Source organism: Amborella trichopoda, chromosome 3 (assembly GCF_054954075.1).
Source record: "Amborella trichopoda isolate Santa Cruz 75 chromosome 3, AtrichopodaSantaCruz75HAP2 v2.0, whole genome shotgun sequence".
NCBI lineage: Eukaryota > Viridiplantae > Streptophyta > Magnoliopsida > Amborellales > Amborellaceae > Amborella > Amborella trichopoda.
In genome coordinates, this window is record NC_142338.1 from 36,044,796 (window position 1) to 36,049,986 (window position 5,191).

General features: G+C 33.6%; 1 long non-coding RNA gene across 1 annotated transcript; it reads right to left on the reverse strand.

Moving 5' to 3' along the window:
- Positions 1-2,749: 2,749 nt before the first annotated feature.
- LOC110007419 (uncharacterized) lies at positions 2,750-4,903 on the reverse strand. Its single transcript, XR_002281227.2, has 2 exons — positions 4,387-4,903; positions 2,750-3,906 (listed from the first exon to the last, which is right to left on the reverse strand). It is a non-coding gene; the product is annotated as an uncharacterized LOC110007419 (long non-coding RNA).
- Between the last annotated feature and the right edge of the window lie 288 nt (positions 4,904-5,191).

The window sequence follows — 5,191 nt, forward strand, 5'->3', positions numbered from 1 at the left end:
CTTAAGAATAAAGCTGCCCTTGAAGTTTTGAAAAATAGAAAAATTAATTTGTCTCATTTGCATATATTTGAATGCGTGTCTTATATTCATGTGGTTGGGCACAATAAGAATAAATTTGAAAAACACTCCACTAGATGTATCCTTCTTGGATACTCATCTACTCAAAAGGGATACAAATGTTATGCTCCCACAATCAGAAAAATGTATATTTCCAAAAATGTTCAATTTGTTGAAACAGGGTCTTATTCTCATGACACATTGAAGAGTGGTTTGAAAAAATAGGATTCAGATAGAATGTTCAAGAGGTCATTTTCCATTGCCTAGTAGTAGTACCAGTAATGTGTCAAACACACTCAGAACAAGTCATAATGATCAAACCCAAACTGAAGATACATTTGAAACTCACCAAGCTAGTTTAGAAAGAGAAGATTCTAACATGATCGCACTTGATCCCCCCTTGTGTAGGTCTTCTTGTATCTCTCGACCTTCCTCTAGCCTTCAAGATTTTTATACTTACCATGCAGTTTCTTTACCTGTTCCTCCTGCCTATTTTGTTTTTTTATATTCTATTTCTAATCATTTTGAACCAACCAATTTCCAAAATACTATTTCTCGACTTATGTGGAGGAATGCCATGAAATATGAACTTTAGGCACTTGACAAGAACCATACTTGAGACATTGTCAAGTTATCTAAAGGGAAGAAGCAATTTAATGTAGATGATTGTTAAAATCAAATATAATAGTGATGGGCCCGTTGAGAGACATAAGACCAGGTTGATGGCCAAAGGATTTATTCAAACTTATGGAGTTGACTATAAAAAAACTTTTGCATCAATTGCTAAGATGAATATTGTTCACATTCTTTTGTATATCATAGTTAATTGTGGGTGGTCTGTGCATCATATAGAAATGCCTTCTTACATGGTGACTTTGAAAAAGAAGTCTATATGAGTTTTCCTCCAGGTCATTTTAAAAAAAAGGTGAAAGGTCTTTTATGAAAATTAAAGAATGCATTGTATGGATTTAAACAATCACTTTGTGCAGAGTATGCCAAGATCAACTCAGCATTAATGTGTATAGGGTTTTTAAGAAATTCAACTAATTCTTCAATGTTCATAAAAAGGAGAACTTCAAATACAATAGTTACACTCATTTATGTTGGTGATATTATCGTTACATATGATAATAAAGAAAGAATCATGAAGCTTAAAAAATAGGAAAAACTATAGATACTATCCCTCCCCCTCTTCCAATTTCAACTTACCACACATCCTACCCCCATTATTTTTTGCATTATACCCTATATCCCAACACAATGTTTTCTTATATCTATCCCCCACCACCCCCCCTCAGTCAAATAGTAGGTGAGTTTTAGAACCCCCCCCCCCCCCCCCCTCAATCAAATAGTAAGTGAATTTTAAGACCAAAATACCCTTTCTCCTCTGTCTTCCCCTTTTGAAAGGATTGGTAACGTGCTACTTATTTGTCTTAAAATGTACTTTCTCTCTCTACCTCTCTCCACCATCTCTCCCATTTTCTCTTTACCCGACCACTCTAAGATTCTCTCTCTTTCTCTCTATCCATTCTCTCTCTAACCATCATCACTCCTATTCTCTCTCTACACCAAATGATATGACTTGAAAATACAGTCCCGCACAAATGGTGCAAAGTGTGTTGGACCGGCGCAAAGTGTGCCAGACTGCAAGTTTTTAGCCATAAAACTTTTCGAAAGTTACCGGTCCGGCACACTTTCCATAATATTTATGGCTAAACAAATACGGTTTGACAAAACATGTTCTAAACCGCAAAAAAAATTTGGTCCCGCACAAAGTGTGTCAGACCGGTAACTTTTCAAAAGTTTTATGGATAAAAAATGTGGTCTGACACAAAATATGCATAGATCGCAAAAAAAACAATTTTGGTCTGACACAAAATGTACTGGACCGATAACTTTTCAGAAGTTTTATGGCTAAAAAATGTGGTCCAGCACGCTTTGTGTTGGATAAAAAAAAAATTGGTGTAATGTGAAATTTTTTTTGGTTGGGCTCTGCAGGGTTTATTTGCTAATTTGGATAAGTTGCTTGCATCAAATCGCCCTTCTAATAAGTAGGCTACTTTTATATATATATATATATATATATATATATATATATATATATATATATATATATATATATATATTTGTTAATTCAGTTCTACAAGTTTTTATCTCATGGATTATGAGGAAGAATCTAGTCGTGATAGTTTAACTCATGGTTAAAAGATAAATCGAAGAGGTCCATGCTTCTCTCTGCCTAGACAGCCCAGCTCCCACTGTTTTGACAAAGACCTTTATTTATTTGCTTCATATTTTCTGAGAGCTTTGGTTATGATAGCTTTGGTTATGATAGAAGTTGTTGGAGGGCTTTTCTTCCAAGGCAAACCTCCATTTAAAACTAACAAACTTGATAAAAACAGGATTCCATTTCGTCCATTCAATCCATAAAGAACCAAATGAGAGAGAATCCACGTAAAAAAAAAAACACCCAATGGATAAGCATATTCAGAAGTTGTAGAGGCAGAAACACTGCAGAATGTAACCTTCAGATAATAAGGCTCCAGTTCCTCAACAAATCATTAGTACGGCCTCATAATCCAGAGTCTCTTATCAACTGGATCATATACTCCATATATACTCCATAAAGAGTTCATCAGAACTAATATAATTGTAAAGGTGCAAACAAACACAATTGAAGTACAATTCATTATCCAAAACTCAAGCAACATTATTATCTTTTTTCCTTCACAATGTAACCAATTAACGCAAATGAAAGTACAACTCATTCTCCAAAACTTATGAGTACAACTTTAAACCAAGTTACAACTTCAAACAAAAAGTTAAAGTACATATTTAATTTCATTATTTTCTGCACCTCAATAAATGTGTTTCAGCCAGGTTACAAAACTCTGACCCTTTAGGTCATCTCCTCACTCAATAACACTGGTATATTCCAATCAAATTGAATTAATGCCGTTCGAGGAAAAGAATATAAAAATTGAATTAACTTTCGAGGAACAGAATGCCTTTCGAGGAAAAGAATATACAAATTGAATTAACTTTCGAGGAAAAGAATATATTGTCTATTAATTTCAAAATGGATAGCCGATTTTTAAAACATTGGTATATTCCAATCAAATTGAATTAATGCCTTTCGAGGAAAAGAATATAGTGTATATTAAAAAGGTACAATATTTTCATGGACTGGGTGTATCATTAGAATGCAATATTGCTCTTGCATATGTTAATGGTCTTATTATGGGGTTTGAACTTTGAAATACATTTTTCATTTTCTCATATTTAACTATCAAAAAGATTGTTTTTTTTGTCGTATTTAAATGAGAAACTGTATTATAGTTGTATCCCTTGAGGATCAGTCAATTTCCAATGATGGACCATCCTACATTATGGGATTTGGAAATTACTTTGGGGATATGGGTTCATTGTGATGTTCAAGAGCAATCTGTCTTAAATGTTCACATGTCATAAGCCAATGTGAACCACATACTGTAGATAGATTTTGTATGCGTGTTTTACTGTTTATATGTCGTATCTCATTAGCCAATGTGCGCCTGTGACAACAAAGAACTAGAGAGATTGTGATATCAAAAAATCGAATTGGATCACCAATTCCATCCTTGCGTACTAGTAAATTAAAGATGGAATTGGGATTGGGTTTCAGACAATCTGCTTGCATTTCACATTTCACAAAATAGGCATTCGAATAAACTCAATAACTACAAATCCCATTATAAAATTAAGAAAAAAAATATGTAGAATCTTAGAAAAAATCATTGAGCATATGAAAATTCATAGAACAAAGCCCAAAAAAACTCCAACAATCATACAAAATGGTGCAATTTCAACCTGCAAGACAATAAACAGGCATTCGAATAAGCTCAAAAACTACAAATCCTAGTATAAAATTAAGACAAAAAAAAATGAAGAATCTTAGAAAAAATCACAGCAAATGAAAATTTATACAACAATGCCAAAAAATAAAATCAAACTACAAACAAAATGGTGCAATTTCAACATGCAAGACAATTAATAGGCATTCGAATAAGCTCAATAACTACAAATCCCAGTATAAAATTAAGACAAAATAAATGAAGAATCTCAGAAAAAATCACAGTGCATATCAAAATTCATAGAACAAAGCCAAAAATATAAAAAAAATCCAACAATCATACAAAACGAAGCAATCTCAACATCCAAGACAATACATAGAAATTCAAATAAGCTCAAAAACTAAGTATAAAATTTAAAAAAAAAAGAAAGAATCTTAGCAAATCACATAGCATATGAAAATTCATAGAACAAAGCCAAAAAGAAGAAGACGAACACCTGGCGTTATTGCCTTGCCAAAACCGCAGTTTCAATCTCCAAAACCACAAAGCTCTTGCCAAAATCACAAAGCACGTTGTGTTATGAACTTTATCTCCAAAAACCTTTAATCCTCGTCAAACCGTAGTTTCAGTCTTCAAATTCGCCGAAACCTAGGTTCACTGAGCTCTGAAACAGATTCAATCTTTAAAACCGCCCAGTTCTAGGGCATCGAGATCATGAGTTCGGGATGAGAGAGAAGTTTGGGGAAGAAGTTTGGGGAAGGTAGAGAGAGAGGGCGGTTAGACAGAGAGAGAGAATGGGAGAGAGAGGGCATTAGACAGAGAGACAGAGAGAGAGAGGGCGGTTAAAAAGGGGGAGAGGGAAACAGAGATGGGTAGTTTTGGGGAAACTAGAGAGAGAATAAGGATGAGAGAGAGTTGTTTTGGCTGGTTAAGTAGAGAGAGAGATGAGAGTTTGTTTCGGCTGTTGGATAACTATACAGAGAGAGAGAGAGAGTTTGATTTAGCTTGTGGGTGAGTATCGAGAGAGTACGAGGGATACTATAAAATAATAAATTAGCAATGGAAGACTCAAAAAAAATGGTATTTTGTTAAATAAAAATGGTTTGACTATTTGCCTGGGGATACATACAAAAATAAATAATGTGTTGGGATTTAGGTATCAACACAAAAAGTGTTGGGGGTATTATAAATACAAAGATGAAATTGGGAGTATATGTCATTTTTCTTAAAATCATATTCACAATAAATTTTTACATCACACATTAAAAAAGGTGATTCTTTATTTTTCAAAATTTGATTGT